The sequence below is a fragment of the Sciurus carolinensis genome, unplaced genomic scaffold, assembly GCF_902686445.1.
Source record: "Sciurus carolinensis unplaced genomic scaffold, mSciCar1.2, whole genome shotgun sequence".
In the NCBI taxonomy this organism is placed as follows: domain Eukaryota; kingdom Metazoa; phylum Chordata; class Mammalia; order Rodentia; family Sciuridae; genus Sciurus; species Sciurus carolinensis.
Genome location: NW_025920185.1, coordinates 677,750 through 689,886, shown reverse-complemented (window position 1 = coordinate 689,886; position 12,137 = coordinate 677,750). Strand labels below are relative to the sequence as shown.

Sequence of the window (12,137 nt, the reverse complement as noted above, 5' to 3'; positions counted from 1 at the left end):
TTAAAGTATATGAAAGAGATTCTTTATGTACAGGTATTTGTGCAGATGCATAAAAGGGGTCTGAAGTATCAAGAACTAAGTTGAAGATGCTAAATCTCAGTTTGGCCCCAGGAATTTGCAGATCATCTCATTGAAGTCAATCACACTACACCTAAACTGAGGGGGATCCCAGAAAATCTGTCTAGCCTGTAAAAATTTGTCAAAGAGAACCTGGCCTCTGCCCTGCCTTCCAATGCCATTTTCCATGGAGGGTGGAGGTTGCTGTCCACAAAGGATGTGGCAGTACATTCCAGAGCTCTCAGTTTCTGAATTGGGGACAGAAATATTCTCCCTTTTTAAGATCTAACAATATTATAAGAATATTCTAAGAATATTCCCATTTTGCCAGGGAATATTCATTACTGGGGTAAAGGAATTCTTGCTATAACAGTTTCTCATACAACTAAATGTCTGAGATAGTTGCAGAATCTATAAATGGTTAAACAAACAACTGTTACTTAGTTTACAACAATATAGTAGACACCCTAAATTTATGTGACATGGTATATATATATATATATATATATATATATGTCACATGCATATATATATATATATATGCATCTGAGAACTCCATCTCTCTAAGCCTTGTCTAAGTTTTCTGTAAAAATTTATAAAATGAAAGTTTATATAAGCTTACTGGCAAGATACCAATAAGTTCTCTCTTTGTACATTGTATCTGACATAGAAAGGTCATACTGTCATTTGATGAACTGTCTTATATCTGCTTGTTTTGACTAAGTCAATTTATGTTCATTAACATTGTTTTCTAAATGTATAAGAGATTTAAAGCTATCCTTTGATTTTTTTAATCCATGTTGAACTGTGATTATTGTCACCATGCACTCTGTATTGTAAATTCTACCTTAACAGTTAAACTTAATAAAATGTAAAAAGTCTTCAAAGATCACTTTGCCATGTTGGTATTCTTCAAAGTACAATTAAGTGTAACAAAAGCCTTGCATTTGTATGGAAATAATAAATTTGATTGGTATTTACTCATGCATTTGATGTTTTATAGCTAAAGTAACCTGTTTTCAATAAGGAATATGTCCAATTTTGTGTGACTCTTCACACTGTAATTGGAATTTAAATGTATTTTTGGAAGATAGTAAAGAAAGCCTGATCTGTTTAAAGGTGATATGGTAAAACATGGAAGGATTCTGCCACTTTTTATGCAAAAATAAAGTTAAAAGCTATCTCAGTCTGTCTTTTATTTGTTTTCAAATATAATGTTGTACTGTGTTAGTTGTGAAGAGACCCACCTTACCAGAGATACAACTTTACCTCCCACTTACTCCATGTTAGAATGTCTCCAAAATAGTCTATATATCAGTTTATTTAAAGTTGTGTTCAAAGGATTGATTTTTTTGTAAAGATTATTTTTATCTCAGATAGGGAATATAACATATACCTAAAAGTTCAGGAATATAAAAGTCATTTTTCTTGGTTCATAACCATAAGAAAAACTGAAAAATTTTTTTGCAATGTTAATTTTACCATGTATTTTTCATGTAATATAGAAAGTCTAAAATGCTTACTTCCAGTACTAATACTAACTCAAATTAAATTAAAGGGTTATCTGTACAATTGTATATACTGAAGTTAAAACCTTTTATTCTTTCTTTAAACAGGTGAAACTGTCTTGCCTGGTGTTTAAACTCAATAACATGGTGAACAATGCAAACAAGTGAAAGGCCCACAGAAAAAGCAGCCAGGATTTTAGCTTTTCAATCTAAAGTCATCCAGGATTCAAAGAAATACAGGACCAATCTCTGGACGCTGCACCTCTGGTGAGTCACCTGATCTGCTGATAAGGGAAATTGATAGAACCCTTGAGAATAGGAAGCTAGTCAGTGCACATTCTACTGAGATGGGTCAATGGCAATGGAAATAAGCCTGATGCATCCAAGAGGAGCCACATATGATCAGTCAGACCTGGACCTATCCTGACAGTTGGTACATCTTATAGAGGAAAACTAAAGAAGCCAGGATGCTTAGCACCTTGTCTCCAAGAGTGATCTCTGAGGAATCTCATCTGACATTTAAGAGTATATAGGACAATTGTCAGTTTTGACCAACTTGTTCTCAAACACCTGACAGGAGAGTAAATTCTGTGCAGAGTCCCACATAGACATTTAAAAGGAAAAGCAATGGTTTTTAATATAACTTAAGAGGTATGAGGACCAAGATGGTGGAATATCTTGGAGCTAGAGAGTGACTGCATCTCATGTCACTCCAGAACTCAGCATTCTAGAAGAGGAGGTATTGAAAGACTTGGGACTAACTCACAGCCACTGGGTGAGTCTCTCCCGCTGGGTGAGGTTTGGCATGGGTAGCAGACCTGGACCCTAGACAGATTCTTGGAGCAGGGCTGGGCAGCAAGAGGCTTCCGCAAACAGTTAGGCTCCCTCCAGTGTCAGGCCTGTTCCACAGGCAGCTTCTCGGACCAGGACAGCCCAGTGAGAAGCTTTCCTCACACAACTAGCCCACACCCCAGGAACCAGCGGCGGGTCCAGACTGCAAGCAGCTTCTTGGAGCAGGGTCAGGCAGCGAGAGGTTTCCACAAACAACCAGGCTCCCCATTCCATGCACAGTCAGGCTCCCTCCAGAGGAAGACCTGGTCTGCAGGCAGCTTCTAGAAGCAGGGTCAACTAAAAGACAATAGAGGAAATCTGCAATATCTTAGTCCCACTGATACTTGACCAATATGTGTAAACAAGGGAAGAAAATATACCAAACAAACCTAGATGCTATATCAATAAAACCCAATGACAGCATGGCAGAAGAAATGTCAGAAAGGGAGTTCAGAATGTACAAAATTAAAACCATCATGGAAGCACACAAGGAGATGAAAGAGCAAATGCAGGCATTGAATGATAAGATGAAAGAACAAATGCAGGCATTGAATGATCACAGCAATCAACAGTTAAAAGATCAAATACAGTAAGCAAAATATCATTTCAAGAAAGAGTTAGAGATACTGAAAAAAACAAACAAATAGAATTCCTTGAAATAAAGGAAACAATAAACCAACTTAAAAACTCCATAGAAAGCATAATCAATAGGATAGAACACCTGGAAGACAGAACCTCAGACATTGAAGACAAAATATTTAATATTGAAAACAAAGTAGACCAACAGAGAAAAAGGTAAGAAATCATTAACAGAATCTACAAGAATTATGGGATATCATGAAAAAGCAAATTTAAGAATTATTTGTATTGAGAAAGGCACAGAGAAACAAACCAAAGGAATAAACAACCTATTCAATGAAATAATATCAGAAAATTTACCAAACCTGAAGAATGAAATGGATAATCAAGTACAAGAGGCTTATAGGACTCCAAATATACAAAATTACAACAGATCCACACCAAGGCACATTATAATGAAAATACCTAACATACAAAATAAAGACAGAATTTAGAAAGGTTGTGAGAGAAAAGAATCAAATTACATTCAGGGTGAAACCAATAAGAATATCAGCAGATTTTTCAACCCATACTCTAAAAGCTAGAAGGGCCTGGAACAATATTTATCAAGCCCTGAAAGAAAATGGATGCCAACCAAGAATCTTAAACCCAGCAAAACTTACTTTCAGATTTGATAACTAAATAAAATTCTTCTATGATAACCAAAAGCTAAAACAATTTTCAAAAAGAAAGCCAGCATTACAGAACATTCTCAGCAAAATATTCCATGAGGAAGTGATGAAAAATAATGATGTAAATCAGCAAAGGGAGGAACTAGCCTAAAGGAACAGCCAAATAAAGGAGAAACCAAGTCATGTCAAAAAACAAAAATGAGCCAAATGACTGGGAATACAAATCATATCTCAATAATAACTCTGAATGTTAATGACCTGAACTCATCAATCAAAAGACATAGACTGGCAGGTTGGATTAAAAAGAAAGATCCAATAATATGCTACCTGCAAGAGACTCATAGAAAGACATACCCACAGACTAAAGATGAAAGGATGGGAAAGAACATACCATGCACATGGACACAGCAAAGAAGCTGGAGTATCCATGCTCATTTAAGATAATGTGGACTTCAAGCCAAAACTTGTCAGAAGGGATAAAGAAGGACATTTCACACTGCTTAAGGAAAGCATAAATCAGCAAACATAACAATCATAAATATCTATGCCCCAAACATTGGTTCATCCATGTATGTCAAACAAATCCTTCTCAACTCCAGAAATCATATAGACAACAACACAATAATGCTAGGTGATTTTAACACACCTCTGTCACCACTGGACAGATCTTCCAAACAAAAATTGAATAACAAAACCATAGATCTCAATAACACAATCAACAATTTAGACTTAACAGACATATATAGAATATACCAGTCAAAAGAGGGAATACACTTTCTTCTCAGCAGCAAATGAATCCTTCTCCATAATAGACCATATATTATGCAATAAAGCTAATGTTAGCAAATGCAAGAAGATAGAGATATTACTTTGTATTCTAACAGATAATAATGAATTGAAATTAGAAGTAAATGACAGAAAAAAAAACAAAATACTAAAAAACCTGGAGATTAAAAAATATGCTACTGTATGATGAATGGATAACTGAAGACATCAGGAGGAAAATAAAAAAAATTCTTAGAAGTAAACAAGAACAAAGACATATCATATCACAATCTCTGGGACACTATGAAAGCAGTACTTAGAGGAAGATTTATTTCATGGAGCATATTCAACCAAAGAAGAAAAACTCAACAAATAAACAACCTAACACTACAACTCAAAGCCCTAGAAAAAGAAGAACAGAGCAACACCAAAAGTATTAGAAGACAGGAAATAGTTAAAATCAGAGCTGAAATCAATGGAATTGAAACAAAAGAAAAAATTTAAAAAATTAACAAAAATGAATGTTGGTTCTTCAAAAAATAAACAAAGTTGATAAACCCTTAGCCACACTAACAAAGAGAAGGAGAGAGAAAACTCAAATTACTAAAATTCGGAATGAATAAGAAAATATCACAACAGATACGATTGAAATACAAAACATAATTAGAAGCTATTTTGAAATCTATATTCCAACAAAACAGAAAATCTTGAAGACATCAAAAGGTTTCTGACTTGCATCGCGGCAGTGGAGACGAGAAGCTTTCGAGGAGGAGGACTCCCGATCCGGGTGGGCGCTCGCCCTCGCTTGCCTCGCCCTCGCCCGGCCCCCGCGCCATGGAGAAGACCGAGCTGATCCAGAAGGCCAAGCTGGCCGAGCAGGCTGAGCGCTACGACAACATGGCCACCTGCATGAAGGCCGTGACCGAGCAGGGCGCCGAGCTGTCCAACGAGGAGCGCAACCTGCTCTCGGTGGCCTACAAGAACGTGGTTGGGGGCCGCAGGTCCGCCTGCAGGGTCATCTCGAGCATCGAGCAGAAGACCGACACCTCCGACAAGAAGTTTCAGCTGATTAAGGACTATCAGGAGAAAGTGGAGTCGGAGCTGAGGTCCATCTGCACCACAGTCCTGGAATTGTTGGATAAGTATTTAATAGCCAATGCAACTAATCCAGAGAGTAAGGTCTTCTATCTGAAAATGAAGGGAGATTACTTCTGGTACCTTGCTGAAGTTGCAGGTGGTGATGATCAGAAACAAATGATAGATAACTCCCAAGGAGCTTACCAAGAGGCATTTGATATAAGCAAGAAAGAGATGCAACCCACACACGCAATCCGCCTGGGGCTGGCTCTTAACTTTTCTGTATTTTACTATGAGATCCTTAATAACCCAGAGCTTGCCTGCACACTGGCTAAAATGGCTTTTGATGAGGCCATTGCAGAACTTGATACACTGAATGAAGATTCATACAAGGACAGCACTCTCATCATGCAGTTGCTTAGAGACAACTTAACATTATGGACATCAGGGCAGGAGAAGAATGTGATGCAGCAGAAGGGGCTGAAAACCAAACGCAAACAGGGTGTCATCCTTCTTCCCTCAAGAAACCTTTTTACACATCTCCATTCCTTATTCCACTTGGATTTCCTATAGCAAAGAACCCCATTCATGTGTATGGAATCAACTGTTTATAGTCTTTTCATACTGCAGCTTTGGGAAAACTCCATTCCTTGATTTGTGTTTGTCTTGGCCTTCCTGGTGTGCAGTTACTGCTGTAGAAAAGTATTAATAGCTTCATTTCATATAAACATAAGTAACTTCCAAACACTTAGTAGAGGACTAAAAATGTATCTGGTATTTAAGTAATCTGAAACAGTTCTACAAGTGACTGTGTTTTGTATTACTGTGAAGATAAGAAAATGTAGTTAAATGCAATTTAAAGAGTGTTCTACATAACCTCTTAATTTCTACATTCCCTTCCTTATTCTTTGAGGGTTTCCTTTCAGTAAGCAACCTTTCCATACTCTTACTGTATTCCTTTTTAGTAGGAATCCAGAAGTATTAGATTGAATGGGAAAGCACTTGACATTTCCTGGCCAGGGGTCACAAATTCAAATGTCTCCTGTGTATCACCTTACCTATCTGTGATAATAGGGAGTTTCCTTATTCACTCATCATTTGCTGCTGTTTAAGTTGACAACTTCCCTTGCCAATAAAAATTCACTTACACCTCCTGCCTTTGTAGTTCTCGTATTCACTTTACCATGTAATAGAAGTAGCATGTTGCTGCCAGAATACAAGCATTGCTTTTGGCAAATTAAAGTGCATGTCATTTCTTAATACACTAGAAGGGGAAATAAAAGTACCCAAGTCCAAGTCTAAAACTTTAGTACTTTTCCATGCAGATTTGTGCACATGTGAGAGGGTGTCCAGTTTGTCTAGTGATTGTTCTTTAGAGAGTTGGAACACTATTGTGTGTTGCTAATCTTTGACTGTAGTCCCAAAAAAGCCTTGTGAAAATGTTATGCCCTATGTAACAGCAGAGTAACATAAAATAAAATTACATTTTATAAAACCATTTACTATGGCTTTGTAAAAATTGCACACCCATATTTTAAGGGACAGATGAATTTACTACTTTCTGAAGTTGATTGATACTTCCCTTTTATGTAGTAGTGATACCCATATTTCTGAATTGTGGTACACTTGTCTGGGGAGTCCTGGAAATGTGTAAAATTAGACTACAATTTCTTAGTGTTTTACCATAAATCAGTCTCGTGGTCCTTCTCTTCCTCAGATGTAAATGATATCTGGCTAAGTGTTATGGAATAAAGTGGACATTTTAAAACTAGAAAAAAAAAAGGTTTCTAGAGACCTATGAATTACCTAAACTTAATGAGAAGGACATACACAATTTAAATAGATCAGTTTGAAGTAATGAAGTAGAAGTCATCAAAAACCTACAAACAAACAAAAGTCCGGGACCAGAAGGGTTCTCAGCTGAGTTATACAAAACTTTAAAGAAGAGTTCATTCCAATACTTCTCAAAGTATTCCATGAAGTAGAAGTGGAGGGAACCCCCCCAAACTCATTGTGTGAAGCCAATATCACCCTGATACCTAAACTAGACAGAGACACATCGAGGAAAGAAAATTTCAGACCAATATCCTTAATGAACAGCAATGCAGAAATTCTCAAATTTCAGCAAGTCGCATACAAAAATATAATAAAAAGATGGTGCACCACGATGAAGTGGGTTTTACCCCACGGATGCAAGTTTGGTTCAACATTCAGAAATCAATAAACATAATTGACCATATCAACAGAGTTAAAGTCAAGAATCACATGATTATTTTAATAGATGCAGAAAAAGCATTTGATAAAACACAGCACCAATTCATGTTCAAAACAGTAGAAAAAATAGGGATAGTTGGAACATTCCTTAACATTGTAAAGGCCATCTATGCTAAGCCCATGGCCAATATCATTCTAAATGGTGAAAAACTGAAGCACTCCCTTGAGAACTGGAACAAGGCATGGATGCCCTCTTTCACCACTTCTATTTAACCTTGTTCTTGAAACCCTAGCCAGAGCGATTAGACAGACCAAAGAAATTAAAATGTTATGAATAGGAAAGTGAGAACTCAAACTATCTGTATTTGCTGAGGATGTTAATATATATTTAGAGGAATCAGGAATTTCTACGGGAATGCTTTTAGAACTCATAAGAGAATTCAGTAAAGTAGCAGGCTATAAGAACAATGCTCATAAATCTAATGCAGTTTTTTACATAAGTGATGAGTATTCAGAAGAGAAATTAGGAAAACTACCTCATTCACAAAAGCTTTGAAAAAAAACAAACTACTTGGGAATCAATCTAACAAAAGAGGTGAAAGACCTCTACAATGAGAACCTCAGAACACTAAAGAAATAAATTAAAGAAAACCTTTGAAAATGGAAATATCTTCCATGTTCTTGGATAGGCAGAATTAATATTGTCAAAATGGCCATACTGCCAAAAGTGATATACAGATTCATTGCAATTCTAATTAAAATCCCAATGATGTACCTTTCAGAAATAGAGCAATTAATATGAAATTCATCTGGAATAATAAGAAACCCAGAAGAGCTAAAGCAATTCTTAGCAGGAAGAGTGAAGCAGGGGTATTGTAATACCAGAACTTTAACTATACTACAATGCAAAAGTAAAAATAATGGCATAGTATTGGTACCAAAATAGACAGATAGATCAATGGTACAGAATAGAGGACATGGACACGAACCTGAATAAATACAATTTTCTTATATTAGGCAAAGGTGCCAAAAATATGCAATGGAGAAAAGATAGCCTCTTCAACAAATGGTGCTAGGAAAACTGGAAATCCTTATGCAGCAGAGGGAAACTAAACCCCTATCTCTCACCCTGCACAAAAATCAACTCAAAATGGATCAAGAATTTCAGAATTAGACCATAGACCCTTCATCTTATAGAAGAAAAAGTAGGTCCAAATCTTCAACATGTCAGCTTAGGATCAGACTTCCTTAACAGGACTCTCATAGCACAAGAAAGAAAAATAAGAATAAAAAACTGGGATAGATTCAAACTAAAAAGCTTTCTCTCAACAAAGGAAACTCTCAACAATGCAAAGAGAGAACCTACAGAGTGGGAGAAAATCTTTGCCACTCATACTTCAGTTAGAGCACTAATTTCCAGAATATATAAAGAACTCATAAAACACTACCCCAAGAATACAAGTATTCCAATCAAAAAATGGGCTAAGGAAATGAGCAGACACTACACAGATCTACAAGCAATCAACAAACATGAAAAAAATGTTCAACATCTCTAGTAATAAGAGAAATGCAAAACTACCCTAAGATATCATCTCATTAGATGGCGATTAGAATGGTGATTATCAAGAATACAAGCAACGATAATTATTGGCAAGGATGTGGTGAAAGAGGTACATTCATATATTCCTAGTGGGGATGCAATTTAGTACAGCCACTCTGGAAAGCAGTGTGGAGATTTCTCAGAAAGTTTGGAATGGAACCACTATTTGACACAGCTCTCCCACTCCTTGGCCTATACCCGAAGTACTTAAAATCAGAATACTACAGAGATGCAGCCACATCAATGTTCATAGCTGTTCAATTCACAGCTGTTAAATTCCAGATTGTAGAACCAACCTAGATGTCCTTCAAATGATGAATGGATAAATAATCTCTGGTATATATATATATATATATATATATATATATATATATATATACACAATGGAATACCACTCAGCCATAAAGAATAATAAAATTATGGCATTTGTAGACAAATGGATGAAATTAGAGAATATCATGCTAAGTGAGATAAGCCAATCTCAAAAAAAACAAATGGCGAATGATCTCACTGATAAGTGGATGATGACACATAATGGGGGGTTGGAGGGGGACAAGAAAGGAGGAAGGAGGGACTTTATAGAGGGAAAAGAGGTGTGGGAGGGGTGGGCAGAAGGAAGAACTAACAGAATGAATCAAACATCATTATCCTATGTAAATATATGGTTACACAATGGGATGCCTTTACTTCATGTACAGAGAAACAATATGTATCCCATTTTCTTACAATAAAAGTAAATTTTATAAAATAAGGTACCCTTGTGTGAACCCTATCAAAAGTAAGTGAAGCTGGAATTTAGCATGGAAATGTTCTTATGTACGAGTGACTAATAATAATGGCAAGAGTTAAAAATTTCTCGAGTTAATTTTATTCTGATTTCATAGACCTACAGATCTTCCTAACCTCCTACATTGATGAGTTTGATCTGTTTTTCACTAATAAGTTTATGAGTTACAGCCCACATTGTTTTCAGAGACTGAGTAAAATACTAATGTTTTGTTCTTATTATTTACAAAATGTAATGATTTACTGCCCTGATTTTTGTGAACTTAGCACAAACTCTGCCCTATATATGATAGTTCAGTCACATGCCATCTGTCACTGTGAACCTCTGGACTACTCTGATGCTGACTACTCTTAACTGTCCATGTCCCACCTGATAGAGAACAATGACTTTGGGATACTTCCGCAAATTTCCCCTGCTTTCAGGAAAAAATAGATTGGATATATTGTTGCCCACTTTCCATAGAAATAGAAGCTCACAATTAACAGTGGGGCAATGTATCAGAGGATCACCTGATGCTTTGAGAATATCCCTTGTCACTTTAAAAATTATACATATTTTTCTTTTTCCTAGCCATTGCCCTGACCTTCTCCCTAATCTTCTTTTCTCTAAACTTATCCCTGTTCTTAACCCTACACTTCTCCACCCTGATCTTCTTTTACTTGATCTTCTCCTTCATGAACTCTCTTTCCTGAACTCATTTTCTCTCAATCACTCCTATAAAAATGGGCATTTCCTGATTATGAACAAAATCAGTCATTGGAACAGGTGTCCCCTGCATTTCCCCTCAGCTAGGAAGGCAATAAACCATTTTATTCCTTTTCCAAAAACGTCCTCATTTTTGGATTGGCATCAGAGACAAGGACTGAGCTTCAGGCAGCAACCTCACACCCACTGAAACCATCACAAATCTCATATTTTATTCAATAAGCAAATTAACAGCAACAAATTATGTGTACATAAGAGAGATTTTGGTTAAACTTCTGATTATTAGTTTTCACTACAATTTTAAATGGATATTTGAGGCAAATTTGCAATTCCTATTGCAAAGTGTAACCATAACACCTCTCTATATAAAAAGGGAAGTACTATTTTATAATGTTTTATGGTATTTTATTCCATTGTACAGATCCTTTTTTTTTTTTTTTTTTTTTTTTTGCAGTGATGGGGATTGAACACAGGGCTTTGTGCTTGGAAAGGAAGCACTCTAGCAACTAACTACATCCGCAGCTCCATTGTACAGATCCTCACCTACCCATTTTCTTAAAATTTGGAAGCAAAACACTACATGTAGAAAATAATATTTTATTTGGGGAGACTATTGTTTTTATTTTACTCAGTTAGTTTATCTTCGATACATAAGTTAGAAAAATGGAATGAAAAGGGAGCATCTCAAATAAATAGGGAATTCAGTAGAGGAGAGGTAGGGGATCAATAGGGAGGTAGGGAGGGAAAGGGAAAGAACTGGGCAATAGTATCAAAAATATACAGTATAAATTGTGAAGATACCATTGTGAATTCCATATTTATGTATAATTATAATGTACCAATAAAAATGTAAATAAATTAAAGTAAGACCAGAAGAGTAGAGGAAGGGAACAGAACAAGGGAGGTAAAGAGGACAAGGGAAGTACTAGGGAATTAATTAGAGTAAATAATAATACATGCATGGAGGAATATGTCACAATGAGGACCACTGTTATGTAAAATTATAATGTAATCACATTGCATAAAATTAAAATATTAGAATCCTATTTATTTTAGTGTAGTGCAATTCCAGATAATAATAGCAATACTGTTGTAGCCAGAAGACAGATTTGTGTTTCTTATGTTTATAGGATAATACTGTTTCAGGTTGAGAGTTGAAATTTAAAGAAGTACACTATGACCCCTGTGCTGTTCACTGTAGTATAAAGCTTTATTGAAATACTTATTTTTAGCACTCGTGAGATAGACTTTCTACCTTTACAACCATAACTGTTCATGATTTTTCTCTCCCAAACCCATCATATAAATAATCATGTCAGAAATTCTTTTACCTTGGGGTAGCC

The 12,137-nt window shown here is 36.0% G+C and overlaps 1 pseudogene; it reads left to right on the top strand.

The window, feature by feature from the left end:
* Positions 1-5,238: 5,238 nt before the first annotated feature.
* Positions 5,239-6,514, top strand: LOC124974855 (14-3-3 protein theta-like; annotated as a pseudogene).
* The last annotated feature ends 5,623 nt before the right edge of the window (positions 6,515-12,137 follow it).